Source organism: Labeo rohita, chromosome 3 (genome assembly GCF_022985175.1).
Source record: "Labeo rohita strain BAU-BD-2019 chromosome 3, IGBB_LRoh.1.0, whole genome shotgun sequence".
Classification (NCBI taxonomy): Eukaryota; Metazoa; Chordata; class Actinopteri; order Cypriniformes; family Cyprinidae; genus Labeo; species Labeo rohita.
Genome location: NC_066871.1, coordinates 10,247,877 through 10,274,040, shown reverse-complemented (window position 1 = coordinate 10,274,040; position 26,164 = coordinate 10,247,877). Strand labels below are relative to the sequence as shown.

At 36.8% G+C, this 26,164-nt stretch overlaps 1 protein-coding gene across 3 annotated transcripts in view; it reads right to left on the bottom strand.

The window, feature by feature from the left end:
• The window catches only part of elfn1a (extracellular leucine-rich repeat and fibronectin type III domain containing 1a), a 153,479-nt gene that overhangs the window by 43,613 nt on the left and 83,702 nt on the right, over positions 1 to 26,164 (bottom strand). For all 3 annotated transcript variants that reach the window (XM_051106062.1, XM_051106064.1, XM_051106061.1), the window contains exon 2: positions 15,778 to 15,841. The gene's annotated coding sequence lies outside the window, so the exon portion shown is untranslated. The remainder of the gene's footprint in view (positions 1 to 15,777; positions 15,842 to 26,164) is intronic.

The window sequence follows — 26,164 nt, the reverse complement described above, 5'->3', positions numbered from 1 at the left end:
TTAAAGAGAAAGTTCATCCAAAATTGAAAATTCTGTCATCATTTATTCTCCCTCATGTCACTCCAAATTCAGTGGGCCTTCATTCACCTTCAAAGCACAAATGAAGATATGTTTAATAGTCTATCATCACTGGTTTCAATCCTTTGACAGTCTTAGTAGTAGTAAGTAATCATTTTCAAGCTCACATCTTGTATGTGACCCTGGACCACAAAACCAGCCATAAGTGTCAATTTTTTGAAAGCTGAATAAATAAGCGTTCCATTGATGTATGGCTTGTTAGGATAGAACATGATTTGGCAGAGATACAACTATCTGGAATCAGCGGGTGCAAAAACATCAAAATATTGAGAAAATTGCCTTAAAAGTTGTCCAAATGAAATTCTTAGCAATGCATATTACTAATCAAAATTAAGTTTTGATATATTTATGGTAGGACATTTAGAAAATCTCTTCATGGAACATAATCTTTACTAATCTTTACTAAGTTTACTAATGATTTTTGACATAAAATAAAAATTGATCATTTTGTCCGAAACAATGTATTTTTGGCTTTTGCTACAAACATACCCGTGCTACTTAAGACTGGTTTTGTGGTCCAGGATCACATACGGAAGCAAGCAAGTATGGTACAGCTTCTGTTTACCATATCTGTAAGCGCTGTACTTATAGTATGTGTTGATCAATGTTTATATATGAATTAAATTTGTTCATTATATAAATGGACAGTGTCTCTTCAGAGGTAATAATAATAACACACAATAGACATAAGATTATCATATGGGTTACTTTTACATCGGATGCAAAGTTCACTTTCACATGTTGTTTGAACATTAATGTGACTTGGCAGTGTATGTACAAATCTACCCTATAATGATAAAAGTTGTTTTTAATTAATCTGTAAAAATAAAAAATAAAAAATATTCCCTTTTTCAAATTGAGCCATTCTCAGATGCCAGAGGCCACTCCCACGATAGTTGATTGACATGAGCGTTTTACCTCAGATCAGCTATAACAGTCCGACCTCCATTGTTTCGATGCCGGAGCAGGGATGCAAGTTAGACAAGAATATCTCTGTTTGAGCGATTGAGGTGTTGTGTTGCTGGATGTAATAATGAACACAGTGGTCATCATTTACTCCCGACATCTGAGCTGCTGAAGATGCAGTGGATTACATTTGTTTGTGAAGGGAATGCGCCTCCCAATCTACATAAATACGTCTATGTTCACACAAATCATTTGTGATCCATCTTCACCTACAGCAGAAGTGAGTATAAGGGTTTTTTTATGAATTTCTGCACTCACCTTTCTTAATAACGTGTTTTGTGGCTAAACGTGCTAAATGCGGTTAAAATAAATGGGCTCGTCACTCCACAGAGAGAAGAGAGGGGCGGGGCGAGCAGAGCTCATTTGCATTTAAAGGAACAATCCCTCAGAACAGGATGATTTTTATAGAGCTCATTTTGACAAGGTAAAAAGGGTGTTGTTTTGCACAACCATTGAGAATTTTTAACCATAGTATATTACAGACTTTTTATTAAGACCCTAAAGAATCATATCAACTTGTGGAAAATCGGCATCTGATGACCTCTTTAATGGACCAAAATGTTGGGAGAATATTAAACAATCATTTACAATATGTTCACACAGAAGAAAGAAAGTTAGGTTTGGAATAAGAAATTGAGTAAATGACAAAATTTTCATTTGGGGTGAATAGATGAAATTAATCATCTGTCATGATGAAATTAATATTCTGTCATGTTTTACTTACCATGGTATATATCATTTCTTTTAAAAAAAAAAAAAAAAAAATCAAATGTAAATTAATGTCCTAGTCACAATTTCTTGGTTAAATAAACATTACTCACATATATATATATATATATGAACTGTGAAAAATGTTGGGTTTTGTCCATACAGTGAAAGTTAATGGGGTCTGAAAAAAAGTAGATTTTCTTGTACAAAAACAAAATATCTTCTTTTTTGCTCTGCAGACGAAAGTCAGTCAAACAGGTTTGGAGTGACATCTGGTTAAGCATTCGGCAGATTTTCCACTCTTAGCTGAACTGTCCCTTTAAGGCCGCTTGACCTTTGTAGTAACCTTTTTCTCAACGTGCTCTCCAAGTTTTAGACGGTGAGTTGAGTTGTTAAGTATGTGTGCCAAAGAAGTTACCTGGCCCTTTAAGGATTACATAGGATTATGGTGTGAATAGCTTAAGTCTGTCTACTTTGCCTCTTAGTGTTTGTACTCAAGTCTCAGCATGCAAGCAGTGACCAACAATACTGTCTGTATACAGGTGCAGACCATATAAAATCACCAATTAATGCCTTAAAGTGAGTTCATTCATATTGCAAGCCAAAGCAATGTTTGATATACAGCTTTGTACCTAAAACACTAATAAAAAGCAATGGCAGATGGTCAGACATCCCTATTTAGAGGTAAGTGGCCTCAGGTTTAAACTGTTGTTGTGCTTACAGCCTAAGACAAGGTGTTCTCTTGAGCTTTAAACCACTCCATTGTCCCGAGATTACAGCGTGTATCCGCATACTTGCCTCTAAATTTACATCTATTTGCTAGATGAAAGCCAAAGTTGAAGCCGATTTCCTTCTCTCACTAAAATTGCATCTTGTGTGTGTGTAGTACGGTAGGACAAGCAAAATTGGGGGGAAAATTGAATTGTGATTTTTCTGATAAAAATTGCGATGGTAATTTAAAACATGATTTCTTTTTTGTAATTACAGTATATATAAATAAGTATTAAAAATAAAATTATAAAAATATTTAAATTATATTTAAATTTCAAAGGCGTAATTTCAGATGGGTGAAAAAAGCTTTTGGCTTTTCTCCAGAGGTCACAAGAGGGCGCATCAAGCAAAATATTACTGAGTACATTTATTCGAAGCAAATAACATGATCTGTGAAAAAGTGCATAATGTTTAAAATAATGTATATAAACCAATTATAATTACGTTGCATAAATTAAGTTGCGTAATTAATTAAGCAGCTTAAATACCTATAAACAAAATATCATCATGTATGTACCTAAAGCGTGTGGTGAGTTTGGTGGGGGGTAATTGAGAATTTGAATTTCTAATATTTGTTGAATTTAAAATAAAAATCCACATTCGAATGCAAAAACGTTGAATCCGAATGTGTATTTTTATTTTAAATTCAATGAATATTCAAAATTCAAATTTTTAGAATAGGGCTGTCTAATAAAAAAGAGAATTTCTAATATTTGTTGAATTTAAAATAAAAATTCACATTTGAATGCAAAAATGTTATTATAAAGTATAAAGTATATAAAATTATTAAAATATTTTTTTTAAATATTTAAATTATATGTAAAATATTTACTAAATAGTAAATATTACTATTGCAAAATTGTAATGTATCCATGTATAAATGAAAACAAGGAATATTTAAAAAATAATAATAATAATTTTAAAAATATTTATTTTAATTAAAAAACAACTGTATTGTAAAATTACAGTCTTAATGGCTATCTTAATTTCTTCATTATGAAACTTCAGACCATCAAGCTCATATTTTGGTGTAAAACAACAAAGAGCCCATAAAGCTTTTCTTCTGTTGACAACAGCTGGTTTATAAGTGCTTCTCATTACAAGTTTGAAAAGATGGCTGGTATATGTTGCACATAGCGCATATATTTATGTCATTAAATCATATACTTTGCGATTTGATAATTGCACTAAATCATACGTGATTTCGGTTTTATTTTGAATACTCTACATTAAGGTGATGTGTGTGATTTTTTGTTAAAATCACATCTTAATTTACAGAGACAGTAATAAGTAACACTGATTCTCAGAAAAGTGTAAACACTGTGTCCAGTGTTGCCAACTTATTTTCAGGGAAAGTTGCTAAAGGCAGGACAATTTGTTGCTAAAAGTTGCTAAATGACGTTGTGATTCATTATGTAATCAATGCAAAACTGTACAGAATAATAGACCATAGAATTACATTTTATGTACACTGACCAAAATTATAAACGCAACACTTTTGTTTTGCCCCTATTTTGCTCCCATGAATGTTCACTTCTCTACCATAAGCCGTCTCCAAAGGCGTTTCAGAGAATTTGGCAGTGCATCCAACCGGCCTCACAACCACAGACCACGTTTAACCACACCACCCCAGGACCTCCACATCCAGCATCTTCACCTCCAAGATCGTCTGAGACCAGCCACCCGGACAGCTGCTGCAAAAATCGGTTTGCATAACCAAAGAATTTCTGCACAAACTGTCAGAAACCGTCTCAGGGAAGCTCATCTGCATGCTCGTCGTCCTCATCGGGGTCTCGACCTGACTGCAGTTTGTTGTCATAACCGACTTGAGTGGGCAAATGCTCACATTCGATGGCGTCTAGCACTTTGGAGAGGTGTTGTCTTCACAGATGAATCCCGGTTTTCACTGTAGAGGGCAGATGGCAGACAGCGTGTATGGCGTCGTGTGGGTGAGCGGTTTGCTAATGTCAACGGTGTGGATCGAGTGGCCCATGGTGGCAGTGGGGTTATGGTATGGGCAGGCGTATGTTATGGACAACGAACACAGGTGCATTTTATTGAGGGCATTTTGAATGCACAGAGATACCGTGACGAGATCCTAAAGCCGATTGTTGTGCCATTCATCCACGACCTTCACCTCATGTTGCAGCATGATAATGCACGGCCCCATGTTGCAAGGATCTGTACACAGTTCCTGGAAGCTGAAAACATCCCAGTTCTTGCATGGCCAGCATACTCACCAGACATGTCACCCATTGAGCATGTTTGGGATGCTCTGGATCGGCGTATACGACAGCGTGTTCCAGTTCCTGCCAATATCCAAAGGTGGATAGACACCTTTGATTTCCAGTTGTTGTGTAATTTAGAGGGAAAATGTGTGCCTTTTTATCATTTGAGTCACAGTTGCTAAAAGTTGCCAAATAAATTTTAAAAAATAGCTAAATTAGTTGCTAAGTGCTTTTTGAAGAAAACGTTGCTAAGGAAGCAACAGTGGCTCAACCAATGGCATGGTAGTTGGGGCGTGGCTACTTGTTTGATCAACTAATAGCAAATGGGACATGTTTTCAGGAAAACATGCTTGTAAACAGTCATTATTTTTGCAGTCCTGCTTGCTGTTACTAGAGAAATTACAGATTCACCTTTAAACGCTTCTTTCATCTCGGCTTGCCTAAAAATCTTTGATTACCTCAGCTGTCAGCACTCTTATTATATGATTATATGACTCACTCTGAAAGCAGTAGCTGCAATCTGAGCTTATTTCCCTCTCTGAAAGCTCTCCGTTCCAGTGAAATCACAATATAAATACAGCCAAATATACCTTAGATACCGGTATGCATCTACTGACAAACAAGATGCAATATTAATGTTTATTTACAAATCTCGCTTGACTGAAAATATTCGAATTCTTGACCTCTTGCACTTAAGGCTAGAAATATTCCTTTGAGCCACATCAGCTCATGCTCATGTAGAGGGCTGATCCCCCCTAAAACTGAAATCTTACAAACGCCCTGTTTCACTCAATCACTTCACTGGCCAAGAAGTCAGAGAGCATTTGACGGTCACACTGTGATGAGTCTTCCTCATGATTTTGTCTGCAATGAAAAGGGAAAAGCCATTTGTACCACAGAATTTTGTGGAATACTTAAATATCCCTCTACAAGTATTATCAAATTAACCTAAATAGTAATTAAGCGAACATCAAACTTCGGAATGACGTTAAATAACTCTGAGCTTTTTGTGGAATTCAGACAGCACAGATTACATACAGGCCTTGACAAGAGGACACAGATGAGAGCTCAGTGTCTATTGAAGAGCTCCATGTGCTCATCAGCATCGACGGTGAGAGAAGTCACACTCGCTGTTATGAACATGTGACAGCTGCCTCTCAGCCTCGACTCACATTTATTTTCTTCATCATTACCTCTCTCGGCCCGAGTGAGCCTCGATTAACAAGCAAGCTCTAATTACTCTAATTATTAATAGAGCAGTAGAAGCAGCCATTTGACTCTTACATACGGATGATCACCATCTCATAGGATCTTTATTTATCCTGCCATTTAGATGTAAGGGGCAAAACAGTACATAGCTCTCACAAATATTGTCACAGTGCAAGCTGGCCATTGGCGCTGATTTTGTAGTATATTGGGCTGTCACTAATGATTATTTTGGTAATCGGTCGATTATTCTGATGATTAATCGAGTAATCTTTTGTTTTTGTCGTAATAAAAATAGACCTAAGCAAACAATAGACTTTAAAATGATTTAAATATTCATAAATATTCATATATAATAGCAATTACTCAAAAAAACATGGTTTTATTGAATAAAACTGTAAAAATACATTATGTAATAATATAATCATAGGTTATGTACATTATGTTTTATATCAAATGCCTGCAGAGTAGGGCTGCACGATTAATCGCACGATATTGTGAGGCGCGCTTAGTCAGTGAAGCCGGTACTTTGATTAGTAGTAAAGCTCCATCACGTGAGTTCAGCTGGAGCGGCAATTAATACACAGAGCCATAAATCACTGACAAGCTACGCCAAATCGCGTTTAAAATCGCATTCGATTATGAGCGCGATTTGGCATAGCTTGTCAGTGATTTACGGCTCTGTGTATTAACTGCCGCTCCAGCTGAACGCACGGGATGGAGCTTTACTACTAATCAAAGTACCGGCTTCACTGACTAAGCGCGCCTCACAATATCGTGCGATTAATCGTGCAGCCCTACTGCAGAGGGTACTAACTGCCTGACAACGGTTTTTACACTTTACAGCATGATCCATTTTACACTTTACAGCATGGTCCACTTAATCTTTAATATTTCTCCACTTTTTTATGATAGAAATGCTACAGCTGTCATTTCTTGAACAAGAACATGTGGACATCAAAACATGCAAACTCAGAGTCAGAGTTTAAACTTTTATTTTGAAGTCGCGAAGATGATGCAAAGATGGAGTTTGAGATGGTCTGCACATGTAACTGATAATTGTTTGTGTGGAGCTGCATTTATTGCCGCTCTGAGATGCACGTAAACTACATGCATATAAATAAAGCGCATATTAAAGCCAGAGTACATATATTAAACTAATTGAATCACAGTCTTTGTGAATTCGCAATAGCACTATGCTTTATTATGATTTGTAAATGGTTTTAATATTTCGTGCATCCTTAGAAAACAGTCCAATAATGCTTTTCTTGGATTTTCGTATGTGAAATGTGCCAATTCCGGTATTTTGCCAGTAAACTGATACAGGCAAAATGCAATCAAGGATTTTTCTAGGAATTTAGTGGAGTAGTTGTGACAGCCCTACTCATAAGTGTATATAAAAATATATTTTTCAGTACTGACCTGAACACAGTGAATCATCTGTGAATCATCCTGTTTAAGTACATCAAAGTTGATTATTAATGTATGTTGCCTTCTCAATGACCATTTGAAGCTAGTTGTGTCCGTGTCCCTGGTTTGTAACTTAACAAGTAAAAACTTCTTAATGTACTTACAGGCAATACTGAAACTCTGCAAAGGGTATTTAAAGTATAAGCACAACTGTAGGTAATATGTTATTATCAGCATGGAGCACAGTTCATGGGGCCGTTTGCTCGGCCATGTCATGCCTCCAGCTCGTCCACCGGTGCACTGTTCATTTGGACCATTTGGAAATGGCTGTTGCTGGGGAACCAGCCCACGTGAGAGCTCCGGGCTCTACAATAGATGAATTCCCTCTCTGAAAAGTGTGTTATTAATTCCTGAATGCAATGCAGTAGGATATAAATAACAGCTTTGTGATCAACTCTAAATTATGGGCATTTTAGAGAGGCCTCTGCTAAACCAAAAAAAGTGTTTTAAAGGCTGATCTCAGATCTACTACAGTAATCCATTCAAATAAGTCTGAGGATCAAGTCATTAGACATTCAACAGTAAAGTGTGATGGAAACACAGCTACAGGAACTGATTAGCTTCATCATGGCTGTATTTTCCACACAGGTAGAAATATAAGAAAGCAATTTTTAAAAATCCTTTTAGATACATCTACACATATGTGCACTTTCTGGTCTGTTTTGATGGAGATGTTTTGTTGTTAGACAAAAAACTGATAGTCTGCTAGAACCATTACTGGTCACATACTCAGCACTGCTTGTTGATAAAATGTTTCTTCTTCCTTTCTCCCTGACAGATGAAAAGGATCGATGCACTATAAGTAAAAGATACATGAGTTTACTTTATGAAAGCACCTCAGATAAATCAGAAGGTCATTGCTATGCCTCAGTGACCTCTGTAAATACACATTCATGTGTGTTACACTCACGTGTCCTCTAGATACAGCAGTACTCAGACTGATGTTGCCAGAAGCAGGTGAGACTGGGGATTATCTCTTACACTCTTAATTATAAAGGTTCTTTATTGGAGTTCCATAAAGAACCTTTAACATTCACGGAAACTTTCCATAGCACAAAAGGGGTTTTATTGTTGAAAAGGGTTTTTAGATGATTAAAATGTTCTTCACACTCAAGTAAATGGTTAGGCTTTTAAGAACTGATCCCTGAAAGCTTCTTTGGGGAACCAAAAGTGGTTCTTCTATGCACTCGCTTTGAAAACGTATTTTGGAACCTTCATTTTTAAAAGTGTAGCATGAGGAAAAACAGGCACTTTGACATTACATGCGTTAACTGTTGATTTTAACTATAGAGGTTATTAAAAAAAACAAACAATAAAAACACCTTCCATCACAGGGGTTCATTGGGAGACTTGTTTCAGATAGGCTCTCTGCAATAGAAGAAGTTGAAATTGCATGCGAGCTGATAAGTTATCACGTCTGCTGCCGGTTTTGGAGATGCAATTGGCTTTTATTAATCCTCTCTGCTTTCAGCTAGCATTGCAGTGAGTTTTCTAAATGTAAGTCATTAGAGATGAACAATTGCTTTAAGCTGATGCAGCACGTTGTACCTCTTTTTCATGCCCCATATAGATGAAATGATTGTATGGCAGAGCTAATGGCCATGGCTGTGGGAGGGATGTCTCTTCTCAGCTGGAAATAAAAATGATGACATTTAGGAAATGCGACCGACTGATTCGTCGAGAAGAATAACATTAGCGGCGCAGCAGAAACATATTTACCTATTCCTCTGGAGATGTTAGGCTTCAGGGGTTTTAAAAAGTCACACAACACACAAACATTGATGAACTCTTTATGTTCTGTGTAGTTCCACACCAAAAACACTGTTGTGCATAGAAAGTAGAATGTGATGTGAAACAGTCTGGAGTTTCGCCTACTCAATGAGAAAGTGAGCGAGGGCCCAAGAGGCAAAGAGGAATATTGATGAATACTGGGGTTCAGAATTACTCAGGAGAAATGCATCTAGAGACTTAGAAAGCTTCAGAGGAGATGTCTATTAAAGCAATAAGCCACAAGAGGCCATGTGTTAGAATGATTTCACCACAGGGTGTTTTTGGGCGTGATGTGAAGCCCCTTAGCCGTGGTAAAAATCACTGTAGCTCCTGGCTTTGAGTGGATTATTGCAGCAACAGCAATATGAAAAAAGCTGTCAGTGCTCACTATGTGCTTAAATAATCCTCAAAATCTAAACAAATGATTTATCCCCCAAGCATATAGTTTATTAGAACAACCGTAAGGTGGGGGCGCTTACCAAGCAATGTAGCAAGTCTGCACATTCATTTCTGCAGGTTACATAGGTGGATTTAAAAGTGAGTGATATGAATAATTCATTTAACCGATTAGTTCAAAAACGCTGATTCATGTAGAAAAGAAACACTGAATTATTAATTTCACTAATTTGTTAAAAAACAAAACAAGTGACTGCCTTTTAAGTGAGTTATTGAATTATTCATTCAACTGATTCGTTCAAAAACAATGAAACATTTAGGAACAAAATACCATTACTGTGGTAACTGTGGAAAACACATCTTTTTCTCTCCATTTTGGCCTTCCGTCCACACTGAGATGGCCTCAAGGATAAGAGAGCTTTTTGAAATCGCTCTCCAAAGTGGATAAATTTGAAAACGCTGTTTTCAAGTTGTAGTGTGGACTGTGAAAATGGAGGCTTTTGAAAACGTGTTTAGACATGTGACGCATATTGTACCAATAGGCATCTGTTTATACCAGTAACTGTGCCTGTTATGTGCTATTCACTTTCACACTGTTGCCAAAAATATTACTTTGTACACACTTCATATTACTATGAAAAAAAGATGACAGAAAATGTACTTATAATTGCTGTCCTGCGACAAAACAGGGCAGCTGCTTTTTAGATCAAACATGAGTGAGCGCAATATTGACGCGTCACTGAATAATGAGATATTTTCATAAATAAAATGATCCTGCCAGAAGAATTGTGTGAAAACTTATGTCTGTTCAATCTGTATCAACTCAACAAGTAAGCTTTTATGATGTTTCACACATGCAGAGTAAGGCAAATTTAACGTTTTTCAACGTTTCAGTGTTGATGAAAAACTTTTGGAAAATTCTTGAATCCGGAATCCAAATCCGGATTAATGTAGATGTAGCCTAAGAAAAAACAGACAAAGTATCTGGCTATATATATCTATAAATCTGTGTCTAAAAATGTAATTTACTCAATATTAACTTCTTGTTTATTGAGGCGTTTTATAACACACAGTCATGCTGCCTCCAATTCTTATTCAAACCTAAAAATGTTGTTTCTACTGTAGCTCCATCATGACAGATTATAGATAGGTCAGACAGACCGATTTAGTTTAAATTTCACCAAGCTCTTTACTCACTAAAAACTCCCACAGATCATGTTTTCATGCTATTTCAAGTTTTATTTTGACGTAACAAAGTGGTTATATCTAAGTGTGTGAATCATTTACTTACTTTTTTAAATTAGTCTTCCCATTAACAGCAATATATTGTTCAATCAGACTGATTTACGAACGCAGAACAAAAAAAACACAAAAGGCGAGATTTATCGCATGAACACAGCCGATCATAACCAGTCATATCCAATCATATCGTGATGGAGGCATTGCCTGCTCTCACATAACTTTTCCCCATTCATTCTCAATTACCCCACACCAAACTTATAGCACGCTTTAAGGCGTCTCTTAAAACTCAATGGGCTCAGGGGAGGCAAGAGAGACACAGACTCCCGCTGTTGCAAGTGTCGCTGTTGGACAATGTTTATTTAAAAGAGTGATTTATAGACTTTTTAATGTTATATTTCATAACATTGGCATTTTTTTATTTTTGTACTACATATTTTTTTTCTCATCCAATATTTTGAGGAGGCACTTGCCTTCTCAGAGGAAACGCCCCTGTTAGATAGATAGATAGATAGATAGATAGATAGATAGATACGTAATGTCTAGAATGTAACAACATTCTAGACATTATTCCCTTGTGCACATGAAATGGCAAGAAATAGATGTGAATCCCTTTTGTTTAGACATAAAAACATTATGTATCACCATATTCATGAAGGAGGAGGAGGCAGCCCAGTCTATGAGACATCAGTACAGCTGCCCACACATCGCTCCGGAGGTTGATGTCTCCGGGAGAGCTAATGTGTCTCAATGCCAAATAATATTGTTCACTTTATATGGTTTATAGGTCTAGAATTCATAAATTATTGAATACATGACCAACTCATTCTTTTTCACCGCTAGACAGTATTATGTATATTTGGAATCAACCTGGGGCTCTATAAACAGGATTCCAGACAGACAGTACATGTCGAATATCTGCCTCAGAAATTCCCCTCACAAATGCCTTGCATTAGAAGGGAAAACTGTCAGTCAAATCAAGCTGTCTGACTTAACAATGCAACCTCTGAAGGATCTCTCCCATCAGACAGTCTGGTCCTCCGGGTTCTGAAGTATCCCACAAAGTCTCGCACAAAAAGCTGTCGATTGCAAAGCTGGGTTTCAAATCTGTTCACTGGTGAAATACTCCTCCATCGTTAGATTGGAGCTGATTATCACTTTGGAGTTTTTTTCTCTAATTTGCTAATGTGTAAAAAGACAGAGAGGCAAATTCACTAAATAGCTGCACTACTTAGTACACAGTGTTTCAGTGGAAAAATCTACTTCACAATCCAGTTCACCCAATCATTAAATGTGCATAAAATAGTTCTGAATATGGTCTTTTGACTATATAGTCAGCTGTACATATATAAATAAAATATATATAGCATCTCAGCAAAAATGGCACTATTAATTAACTTCAGTTTTAACTGCCTCAGTGTAATCTTGTTATATACATATGGATGAGTCACATATATATATACACACAGTATATGATTCAGAATGACTTTTTGTGGTAAAAATGCAGACGACTGAGCTTATCTTGTACTGAACCTGGAATATTCTTTCAAGTATTTGCACTGTTCTCATTCATCTACATGTTTAATTAATTGTCCCGCAGCCCAAGAAAGGATAAGCAGTATAGAGAATGGATGGCTGCTAATGAATTGGTGCATATTTGGAGGATTGTCTCCGCTCAGTTCTCTCCCCTGTGAAGACAAGCACAGTAAAGCAGCATCTAATCTCTTTGGCATTGCCCCACTGACAGTCTGGGTTGCATCAGCCAGTGTGAACTAGAATGAATGCACCAGGACTCAACGGACAGATTCACACAAGAAGTCAACACACGTGGCTGCTGCTGTCAGAGAATAGCCTTGGAGGCAAAACGGTGCGAGTGCATGGTGTCTAGAGGAATATCCATAAGAACTAAGCAAATTAAACTGCCTGGGCCATTCACTATGATCAAATATTAAAGCTCTTTCATATTTGCCACTTAATGTGATTTATAAGGACACATCAAAGGATCGGCCCGTTCTTACTAAAATTAAGTTCTCATAACGGTTTCTCTAGACGTCCATGTCATCGATCTCTAGATGAGGGCAGAGGCTGTCAGCTGTAGATCCAGACTGTGATGATAATTAAAGTGTAACTGACAAAGATGATTAAAACATGAATGAAAATAGATCTGAGACTTTCAGCATCCTCTATGTGGCTTTGGAATACCGTATCACGGCACTCGCTATTTTTTTTAATTTTTATGAGGCACTGAAAGGTCCAATGATCAAGCCTTTATCTTTCGGAAAATCATGAATTTTTAAACAGCATGACACATTATATTCAGGTCTGTATAATAATGTTTCTTTTTGAAGCTTTTGACGAATCTTGTAAAAAAAACTTTATCATCCATTTTTTACAAGTCTTTCAAAGGCTTTTGAAGCTTTTGACTAATCTTGTTACAAAATAAATAAATAAAAATAATAACAAAAAATCTTCATCAATTGTTCTTTTATAAGTCTTTTAAAAGCTTTTAGAAGTTTATGACTAATCTTGTAAAAAAATATATGTGAATGATCATCAGTTGTTCTTTTACAAGTCTAAACAAACTAAATGATTATGGCTGTCAATTTAACACAATAATTTGGAACAATTAATGATATTTAACCCTTAAATGCAAACCTTGGGTATTTAGCGACCCAGGACGTCATTCGCTACCCTCTCCCTCCTTCATTTTTTAAAGTTAGGCAACGACCTTCTTAGTATTTTCTCAATCTATAAACAATATTACAAATAAAAAACTATATAAAATAAAAAACGATGTCTGTTTTCTGATTCATTTTTTTGTAAAAAGTGTATAGGGGCGCTAGCGACTTGAGGTAGCCTATGTAATAGTGAAAGTATATTTTTCCTGCACAACAATAATTAAATATCAGATGACTCAATAGGTGCAATTCACCTTTATTCCTCAAAGTGGCACTGTTAGATAGACAATGATGACGTGATGTTTCACTCATAATTACCACAGGCATAAAACAGAAGAATATCATCAGCAAAACTTGACTGTACGCAATGAAATGTAAGTGTCACTGTCATTTGATGGTGGATTTGGTGAGTAAGCTGTCAGCGATCAAAATATTGATTTTAGAATCACTGAAAATGAAAGTTGAGATCGCGAATGTGGTTGAGATCTTGATGATGAGGCAGATGTCGAACGTACTGTGGAACTGCACTCTGACAATGACAGAATTGAACACTTTTAAGTTTCAAAAGGTAACGAAATATGTTGTTGGGTTTTTTTTTCATAATTACTATTATTACAATTTTATGCTATAGAGAGTTTTCAAGACACATCATCAATTGGCCATACTGGCGGCACTGAACGTAAACAATACTACTGAACCGAACGGAACTCGCAAACTTAGCTGAAAACTCTTGCTGCTGAAAATGGTCAATTATTGTCATGTTTTGGGCTGTACTAGTCGGTTGGACTGGGAAAAACATTTGAAGTACTATAGACTGTCAAAAGTTATAACAAATCAAGGAGAAGAGTGAAAAAAAACTGTTGGCCAAACTGAACCAGGATTTCCAAGGCAAGAATCTTGACAACATTTGTGTTTGTTCTTTTCATTTCTGTTCAGGTAGGTGAAATATTAGGCTAATATCTTGATTAATACTGCTCGTACGTATCTTTACCACCTACTAACTTTAGTTTGTCAAATGGTTAGGGAGTTGGGCTTGTAACCAAAAGGTTGCGGGTTCGAGTCCCAGGTCCGGCAGGGATTTGAAGGTGGTGGGAGTGAATAACCAGCACTCTCTCCACCCTCAATACCACGACTGAGGTGAGTCCGTGTTTGATCACTTCTCACTACTGTGTGTGTGCACTTGGATGGGTTAAATGCAGAGCACAAATTCCGAGTATGGGTCACCATACTTGGCCACGGGTCACGTCCTTTCCTTAAATTAGCAGAACAGTCTATTCAGTGGTACATACACAATGCAATGTATGCTGTTGTTTACATCCGAGTATCTCCAATATGGCCGTGTATCCGGGGTAACCAAACACGACAGGAAAAAATATACTTTTAAATCCTCTATTGCAGTAGTTAGAGATCCATCCGTGTTAGATTTATCCATGTTGCTAAAGACCCGAATATGTACAGTAATAATAAATGAAACATCCAGCATTTAAGGGTTAATTAATTACTGACTCCTACACAATTTTGTAAAAATGAATTTTCCTACCATCAAAGCAACTGAAGCATGAAGTACCACCAAAATGTAAAGCAGTCAACACAATAAAACAGAATTAAACCGAATGCAGGGGTCTCCAGATAGTTTTTCAAAGCTGAACTCATTTTAACTTGACACCACATCTTAAAAACATGAAGCCAATGGTCCTAAACGCTGAAAAACAGTATGATGTGCCCCAGTGGCCATGTATGCAAAGGCAAACAATTAAAAAATAGTCCAAGACACATCCTATGTGAACAACCCCCAGTCTACCTTGGAATAAACAACAAACTTTGTTGCAAAATTGACTGCTGTGGATATTAGTTGACTAATAGACTGTGATATGGAAATAAAACAAACATCAGATTCAATGCTGTACTCATCTGCCATAATAACGTAATGTCTTTGAATCACAGTCTCTTGAAGGTTTATATAGACAAACACTGAGTTATGCAATTAATTTCCTATTTCCTCAGCACATCATGCAAATGATTTAATTTCATCAGCTGACAGAACTAGAACTGAAGGAGAAACACTAAAGCATGTTATCACTGTTCAAACATAGGTATACGTTCATTCAGTGGCTGAAAGCTTCTATAGATATCAGAGCGATAACTGAATGTGAACTCTTAACGCTCACAGTGGCCAGATCCAATCAGAGAGGAGGACACTGGGGCTTTAGAGCAGCCTCTCGCCGAGCCACTATTCAGGTCATGGAGCCATTCCAAAGAGGACTTACCCCGGTTAAACTGTCTAGTGATCACATGCATGTCTAAGGTCCACCATCAGTAGCTGGCCCGTCCCTGTGGGAGAAAAGGAGAAAACTAATTAGAGGCTGATTTTCACATTCACATATATACAGGAGAGACGTCACTTTGTGCAAGATTGCATAAGAGCAATGACTTTGCCTTAGACATCAAGACAAAAACGCAAAAGTGAGATGGACTTTCATTATGCGAAGCCATTTACTAACCTTTTTAATGTGACAAAAAATAAATTAATAATTATAATCAAGCAGCCATGAAATTCCTAGCCTATTAGTGCTACATCTCCTGACTTGCTTAAAAAGAAGCATATGAGACAAATAATATTACATAGCAGCTCTTTTCAGTGCTTTGACTTTTTTCATGATGAGTGGTTTACCCATGGATAATTCCTCTATTTATATCTTGCAATACTTCATGCCTTTAGAAATTAATATTCACTGCTCAAAAGATGCAATGATATGCTATGCAAATAAGATGACACTAATGAGTTAGCGATTATTAACACTCCATTAATTCAGTACGTCTTTTTCTGTGAGCTCCATGCACATCCACACAGAGTGCTAATGAAGGTTCGGCACAGCAATGTGAAAATTCCAACAAAAAGCCGATTAACTGTGGAAATTCTAAAACAGTCTACAGGAATAAGGTTCAAGTTTTAGGTTTGAACCGGTGTTACTTTTGAACAGAACAAGAAAATATGAAAGCCTAAGCACAAATGCAATTTAGGTACAGCTTTGAGACAAACAAGCCAGTCTGCTGATATGCAAGTATGCATTGTTAACTAAAATAAAAATCATTGTTGTTACACGACATAAAATAAAAATACAAAAAAAAAAAAAACTCTAACTGAAACAAGTACTAAAATCTTAAACCTTAAAACTTATAACCTCCCAAAAGGTAAATTTCAACCTAGAGAGTTCAGAGAACTGTACTACAGTGGGGGGTTCTAGATTGAGCAAAAAACCTAGGACTAGTTTGCAAAAGTAGGTTTTTGACACCTTCTCAATCATTTAACAAACAATTAGATTGAAAGCAGTGGTTATACAGAAAAACTTGTCCAGAATGTCCGGAGATCTATCGCATGATACAAATGATCTGATTTCTTTCAAATTTCTCTCAGACTTTTGGGGTTGTGAGTCGAACAAGCCCACGAGTTTCGTTTCGATCGGCCTCTGTTAGCCTTGTCTAACAGGTGCTCAAACTTTGGCGACCATGTTTTTTGAGATACACAAATGTCCATGTTGATAGGAGAAGTGGTTGCACAGTTATAGCCATTTTTATGTTTTTTTTTTTCCCTCTTATAGCGCCACCAAGAGGCCAAGCTCTGCAATTTCTTTCCCGTGATCTCAGATTGAGCTCCTACATAAGTGTTCTGAGTTTGGCGAAGATATCTCATTCCATTCAGGAGTTACAGGCATTTTACTAAAAGTGGCCCTGCCCCTTTCAAATGTTTTAATGCAGGGGTGCCCAACCCTGTTCCTGGAGAACTACCTCTCCGCAGAGTTTAGTTCCAACCCTGATCAAACACACCTGTATGTAATTATCAAGTGCTCCTTCAGGTCCCAATTAGTTGGTTCAGGTGTGTTTGATCAGGGTTGGAGCTGAACTCTGCAGGAAGGTAGATCTCCAGGAACTGGGATGAGCACCCCTGTTTTAGTGCCTATTTGCGACGATGAGTCGAAAGTTAAACTTTTTTTGGATAATTATTGACATTCACTCTCCAGAGAATCTTTCTGCACTGGTTTGGTTCAGATCAGGTGAAAAACCTGGGGCTAGTGCGCAAAAAAAAAAAAAGGCCAAATACCCGAAAATTTCGCCAGCCTCACGATCAAATCGAAAGCATGCGTTTTGTCTGGCATGAGCGATGGATTCCAAAGACATAAGACACTTCAGTCTGATGGTTTAGGAGTTTTTTTGGTTTAGGAGTCATACTTTTGATCGCTGTAGCGCCCCCATCAGGCCGATTTGTGCGAGCCTCAGTCACGTTGTAGGCCGGTATGAGTACTACCATCCCTCCAAGTTTCAAGTCTCTACGACTTATTTAATGTGTAATGTACAATATACAATACACAATGTGATTAACAGGTAGATACATCTGATTTGAGTGGAAATTTAAAGGGGTTATGAACTTTGAAATCAAAATTCCCTTGATCGTTTGACTTACAGTATAAGTTGTCATTGTACTACTGTATAAAAACATCCTGTAAGTTTCAGAATTCAAAACTTTTTTGTTAATCTAAAAACAGCTTATATTCAGGCCAGTCTGCCAAAAAAACAGGTTGTGGAATGTGCCATTCTATGATGTTATAGTGTGTATAACCACCGCCTCTGCAGAAGAAGATCAACATCTGCTTATATCACTGCCTGTTTAGCCCCGCCCACCGATTCACGCATGTAATGTAAATAGCGAGAGATGAACACAGGTCTTTATGCAGAAACCAAATGATAAAGATGCTCTGAAGACGCTGAAGATGCTGGATCTGACAGTAATGTCGCACCACACAAGTGTAACTGTTTTTATTACATGGTCACTTTTTTTTTTTCTGTTGTGCACTTAGTATTTATGCGTTTTTGATGTCCATCTATAAAGGCTGTAGGCTGTGAAACATACATGACTGTTAGCCAGTCATAGCAGTGGGTGTTTACTTCCCAGTCCACAATCCGCCACGCCTATTCAAACATAGAGTGCTGATAAGGGTAGTCAAAAAAGGTCACAAAATAGCCTATTACTTTTAAATTATGTTGTTTGATGTAAGTGGACCTCAGAGAACAGTACACAATAATAAAAAGGCAGTCTTGTCCCCTATTAAATATTCCTCATAGTCTATAACGCTATTGATATGCAAAGTAAAAATGGACCATAGCATACCTGAGGAGAAAGAGAGTAACTGTATGTTTATTGAGCAGTCTGACAGCTTGTTTTTTAACGGGAATGTTTCGCCTGATGGTGGTCTCAGGCATTTGCCTGAGGGGAGCAGCTGAAACCAGTTCTGTTCTGGGTGAGATGGCTGCTTTTCAGTAAGAGTGCAGTGTGTTGGAAGTGCAGGGATTCAGCTGAGGGGAGATCAGTGTCTGTGAACTTTGAGGCTTTAGTGATGATGTGGTTTTTTTTTTTGGTTAGGAAGTCAGCACTGCCAATCCACACACTGATGGACAATGTCGCAATCGCTTCTACAACAACAGAGTAAAATTGGACTAGAGGGTGCTGACTGACTCCGTCTGAGGATGTCTTTGAAGTGTCTTTCTGATGAGGAGGTCTGTGTTGAGTTGCCATTTTAAAATGCTGTAAATATGAGTACCCTGGAATTTGAATAAGTCTGCAATCATAATTTGCATTACATAGTTTTCACCCTGTTTGGCTGAGGAGACTTGAAACAGTGCTTTGATTCAGAATAACAATCAGAAATTAATTCTTAACGAGACTACAGTAACATAATGACATAGAAAATAAAGAAGAATAAATATAATATTTAGGCCATTGAAGTGTAAAGACATTTCTTACTATGCTTCTTTACACATTTAAATACACTTTTAAGTGCACTTTGTCATCATTTTTTAATCTTTTGTCATGCTTTACAGTACATTTATTTTTAGCATACTAAAATGTGTGACTAAAGTGTGCTAAAAAGTTTAATTCAGTTTGCACAAAATGTATTATTTCAAAGTACATTTCTGTAATAATCACTATTTTAAAAGTATGCTTACTTCTTTTTCATAAGGGAATGACTAAAATTTACTAAAATAGTAAAATAGGCTTTTTTTCTGTATTCTTGATCCCATAAATGCCCTCACTTATTTGTATTTTATGATCAATTAAAAAAAATTGCATTAGAAACATCACATATTATTTTTACCATTTCCCAGTAACACGTAACTAATAAGGATTACAATTTGTATTTACATTTTTTTTTCCATTACTAGCTGACTTGTTCACTCACATTCACTAGCACTTCACAAACTGTTATATATCCAGCAGTGTAAAGGGTATTGAAACTTACTGGATTTAAAGGTCTAGAATAAGCAATTGTGAATAGTCACCAGCTTTTATTGTTGTTGTATTATGCAGTCAATAAAAATCGCAATTATAATCACGTATTGTAAATACCTGAAAACAGTCATTTTAAACCGTTCCTGACTCTTACATCTACAATCAGCTTCTGTTTGCTAATATCAAGCCTATAAGCACTCACACAGTTTCACACTGTTTCCAACTACTCTACTACTCTAAAAAGAGATCTCATGATTTTAACATTAGCAATAGTTGAACCTTGCAAGAGAAAAATATATATAATTCCAATGGAAATCTCAAGCACTGCAACTGTCAATAAAGCAGGGAATTGTTGATGTGGTATCATTAGCTGGTCAGGGTGTCATTTGCATTCCTGTGAAAGAGGTCTCAGGCAGCTGTCATATAGCAAAAGCCTGTGAAACCCCAAAAGCGGCGGAACCCAGAGCTCCGCAGAGACGAGGTTCATGGATTTGGGTGCTATTCTTTTAGTTACTCATCATAATGACTCCATTTAGCTGGTCAATGACCCATTTAATGGCACAGAGCAGGCTTTGGAAGCACTGCGTCCTTGGCAGGGCAGATTTTGCAGCTGCCCTGGCGTATGCTACCTTTAACCCAAACTGTGGCCCCTCTCAACAACCCCAGCATCCCTGCCATTTCCTATACGCGGGAACCAAGAGGAGTTCCAAATGTGACTTCTAAACTTGTACCATGCCAACAACAATATGCACAAACTGCATAGAATATAATGTGTAGTTTAATTAATTAAGCATAGATTACACAATGGTTATATATAAAAACATAAAGAAAAAAGGACATTCAGAAACGAAAGCACTTTATTTTGCCTCACATGACACTTTTTGTGCATACCCGGATAGGGTAAGACTGCAGGTCAAACGTGGACCAATTCATTCATTCAATCGTCCATACAGCCATTCATTTATTCATTCATTAATTCATTCATTCATTCATCCATCCATCGATTCATTCATCCATCCATCCATCCATCTATCAATTCATTCATTCATTCTTCTATCTGTTCATCCATCCACTCATCCATCATCTAACCATTCATTCATTCATTCATCCATCCATCAATTCATTCATCCATCCATCTATCAGTTCATTCATTCATTCGTCTATCTGTTCATCCATCCATCCATCCATCCATCTATCCATTCAATCATCCACACATCCATCCATTTAATCATCCATTCATTCATCGATTCATTCATTCATCCATTCAATCATCCATCCAGCCATTCAGTTAATTCATTAATTTGTCTGTCTGTTCATCCGTCCACTCATCCATCCATCTAACCATTCATTCATTCATTCAGTCATCCATCCATCTATTCAATCATCCATTCATTCTTCGATTCATTAATTCATCCATTCAATCATCCATCCAGCCATTCATTTATTAATTCATTCATCTATCCATCAATGCATAAATCCATCCATCCATCTATCCATCAATTCATTCATTCGTTCGTCTGTCCACTCATCCATCCATCTAACTATTCATTCATTCATTCAATCATCCATCCATTCAATCATCCACCCATCCATCCATTCAATCATCCATTAATTCATCCATTCATTCATCCATTCAATCATCCATCCAGCCATTCATTTATTTATTCATTCATCCACCCATCCATCTATCCATCAATTCATTCATTTGTTTGTCTGTCTGTTCATCCGTCTGTCCACTCATCCATTCATCTAACTATTCATTCATTCATTCATTTAATCATCCACCCATCCATCCATTCAATCATTCATTCATCCATCCATCCATCCAATCATCCATCCACCCATCTGTCTGTCCATCCGTTCATCCATTTAACCATTCATTCATTCATTCATTCATCCATCCATCCATCCACCCATGGCATTTCTAGCCTTTTATCAGGCTAGAAGCCCTCTATCAAAAAAAGTGTCCCAAAATAATATTTTATTTTCTAAAATGGATTATATTAACCTCATCTGACACTCTTTTTATTTTCTCTCTTGTAAAGCTTCAATGTGAGAAAATTTAATGCAAGAAACAATGGAAATGGAAAAATGGAAACTATTCAGTGCATGAGTGAACTGTCTTAATGAATTTTGAAACTCTGGTTTGACCAGTTCGATCAAAAGAGTTCTTCATTCGTAAATCTGGCATTATCCAAATGTTAACAGTTGATAGAAAACACAAGACACGACTGCTAAAATATTGTCAGCAACTTTTTTTTTTTCTTCATGACCTTATTAAATGCTCGCCTTCAGGCAAAAGTGGACTACATTTATAAGCACAAATTGATAAATCTGATACAGGTTTGTTTTGCAATGCAACCTCAGTCTGAACACTCATATCAAAATTCATGGAACTTTTATGTCACTCTAGACATAATTTTACATATTGGTAGTTCTTTGGTCACTAGGTTAAGAAAGCTGGTTGTTCTTTCGCACATGCAAGTCAGTTTAGGACCATCACTAATTCACACTTGAATCTTATACTGGCCACATAAAAAAAAATGCACCTGAGCATTAAATCAGAATTATGTACTAAGACTTGCAATGTGAACATAGGCATCGCGACAAGACCCTGACCTACATGTGATGTAACCATGGATGTGCCGGTGCCCACTGGAGATCAGACCCCATATGGTCCTGAGGACCATATCACCGGCACACTAACCACGAGATCCACAATGGCCCGTGCATCCTACTGCCGCTCAGCTCAGATTGATAGCCTCTGCTCAGCTGCTGACAAGCAAAGGAGGCTACACATGGGCAAAAATAGCCCTGCCATGGTCCACTCTGGCTTTGCCGCAGCTGCTTCAGATAAAAAAACAACAACACGGTCATTGCACGTCTTCCGAGACCTGGGTCTTTTGAAATGCAAAATGGGAGTGCCCTCGGGTTAAATATTTGAACCGATCACCTTCATTAGAAGAATAAGGATGCAGACAACGGCCATTGATTTCATTCATCAATAATGTTAATAGAAATGTTCATTAATGGCATGTTATCCAATATACAAACTCCACAACAGCTCCCATCCAACAAAGAAACAAAGCTAAATGATTTATGTTTCTTCACATTTATAGCATTTATATCATGTATCACTTAATGCCAACTGTAATAAAGCAGTGAAACCTTTTAAAGGGATTTTCCCTGGTGCATAAGCATTACTCACAGACTTTTGGATGATTTCAATATAATCTCATTATCCTCGGCATCCTGGTGCTCCTGACCTTTGGAACTGTTCCTGTGGTCTGGAACTGCCTGGGTAGATGCAAAATTACATGTTTTATGTTAAGAAACTGTACCAGTATAATGCACTGGTTTAATGCCCTCTTTAGCACTTGCTCTCTGCATCAGAGCAGTTTTTCTTCCTCTATTCATGCACACAGGTACAAACAGGGCCTTGTTCCAAGGTAAAAAAGAGCATGGGACTAAAGAACAATGAAGCAGTATGGGAAAGAAAGGAGAAAAAAAGAGAGAAAAAAATATGAAGGACATATTTGTTTGGAGCGAACTGACAAGGCCTTTTTATTGTCAGTGTGTGCCAGTCTATTTGTTCCCAAAAGGAGTCAGGCAAACCCAAACAACAGAGGAAATGTACTGTCAGCTGGGCTTTATTGACTTCACTGCTCATTCCAGTGATGCTAAACTCTGCATGTGGCTATTATGAAATATACAGAACGTCTGTTTGCATGTGCAACACCAAAACAACTGAAAAAAAAAGGGGGAAAGACATTAATTATCTTGCTCTCAGTACAAATCAGCAAGCACTAGCAAAATAATGTTTTCCTGTACTAAGAAAGGGAAAAAACATCCATGCGTGCAGGGATGTAGAAATGGTACATATGGTGTATTTGATTATTGTAATGAAGATCATTTTATCAACAGAAATATTTGCAGTTCTTTCCTCATATATGTAAAATTACATTCTGTTGTTGTGGGGTTTTTTTTAATATTGACCTCTGACCTGTACATGGCAACATAAACCATTTCACACAGTAATATCAGTAAATTGCTGTAAAATTACCCGAATGATTTCACTGGTACATACAAAAATGTGCCGTTCACACAGGTAATAACTAGGGATGCAACAGTACAGTTAGTCCACGGTTCAATACGTACCTCGCTTTTTAACCAGTTTTCAGTTTGGTTCTGATATCTTGCCCTTTCAGTGTGTTTTTTTTTTTTTTTGCAACAGATTAACAAAACACTCCGGTAAACCTCTGTACACTGGAAAAAGTGTGGTTTAGTATATGTCTGCTTATTTTTTTTTTTTTTTTGAGAGAGGTATTATTTTTTTTCGAATTCGTGCAGAAAATCCACATATGCATCAAAGAAGTATCACTGATGAACTTCCGTTCCAGCTTCTCTAATTTTGATAAAGGCATCGCTATTGCTGTAACTGAATAAATACAAGATATAACGTTAAACGTTTTGAATGACGAAATGTAAGGACAATAAACACTCGTCTGCAATAATATATGGTTCATCTGTGTTCTTCAAGCCTTCTCGTGTATTTTCATAAGCCAATGCTAATGGAATTTATTGTCCGCTATTGTCTGTGATAAGAATCCACATCAGATCACATAAGGACGTTATTTCAAACACTCAACTGATGTTGTGAATTAAAAACAAGTTATGTTTTTTTATAACTTTTTGCTTTTATAATTCTTTTGTTGGACAACAGGTTTAGAAAGGCTTATCATTGCATGTCATTAGAATGGAAGATGCTCTGCGTGTCTTGCTTTTTCAAATATAAGCAGGGAAGCGTTTCCTCATTTCAGCACGTAAAATTAGCGGGCACACATACAGCAAATTCCGAGAGAAATAAAAGTTATTTAAACGCAAAAACGAAAAAACGCGATTCACAAGCGAGTATTGGATGACGTACAGAACGGTTTGATATTATATTGAGAATTGTGACATCCCTAGCAATAACGTCCTGTCTTTTTACAGGTAAAACACCACTCACACATCACTTTCAAAATACCGGTAAATTCTATGACATCATTAACCAGATCTGGAAAGCATCTGCTGTGTACAAACATCTGATAGATGTCTGTAAGATGTCAGTTTTACATACATTCTAAATCATAAACATCTTAAAGACAACTAATAGACGTCTATTTGACATCTGATAGGAAACGTCCTATACGTATTTCAGATGAGCAAACACTGTTAAAAACACGTCTTCCAGATGTAAATGCAGACGCCACATAGACGTCTCTGTGATGTATGTGTGCTATCAGGGCAGTGTTTCTGTTGATGCTTTCATTTTTTATATCAAACGTTCACATTTATGCAGCTGCTTTTGGCCCAGATACAGGAGTAAATGCGTCATCTGCGTGACTGCATCAGAATGTTATGATTGGCCCAAAGTAGACATCTTACATCAACGCATTCTGAGCTTGTACATGCTTATACCGGTAATCTCATTCTGTCCTCACACAGAGCACATTGCTGGTAATTTACAGGTAATTGCCAGAACTAATTTACTGGTATTTTTCAAAAAGTTCCAGATTACACATGATCTCTTCACAGTAATTTACCAGTAAAGACTGTATGTGTGAAAGGGGCTATAGAATAACTAACTGACTTAGAACAATTTACGGGTCATTCACACGAAACACGTTTTTGTTTTCAACTGCACAGATGTCCATTGTTTTCTACATACATTTTTACATAAATGTTCTATGCATTCTTGTTTTTTTCTGTGCCCTTTTCTTTGTTTTTAAATGCAAAAACATGTTCTGTGTGAATGGCCCCTTAATACAAAAAACAGTCAGGGAGAGAAAGAGCTGGATTAGACAGAACTTAAAACATAGTTAATACCACAGTTGATATAGTTAATGGTTTAACTGAAGCATGTCAGGTTGCAGCTAAATATATTAGCTAACCAGTTTATCCACCTCATTTTTTTCAATGTGGAAGTAAACAGTTTCCTGTGAATGTGTGAGACGCCCAAGTGCACTCGCATTATGTACTAATTTACTATGTACTATATTAAGTACTAATTTTGTACTTAATATACTAAAAATGACTCTTTAGTACTCTTAAGATAATCTACCAGTCAAAAGATTTGATGTTTTTTTAAAGAAGTCTCTTCTGCTCTCCAAGCCTGCATTTATTTGATCCAAAATACAGCAAAATCAGTAATATTGTGAAATATTTTTATTATTTAAAATAACTGCTTTCTATTTTAATATATTTTAAAATGTAATTTATTCCTTTAATCAAAGCTAAATTTTCAGCATCATTACTTCAGTCAAATGATCCTTCAGAAATCATTCTAATAGTCTGACTTGCTGCTCAAAAACATTTATTATTATGATGAT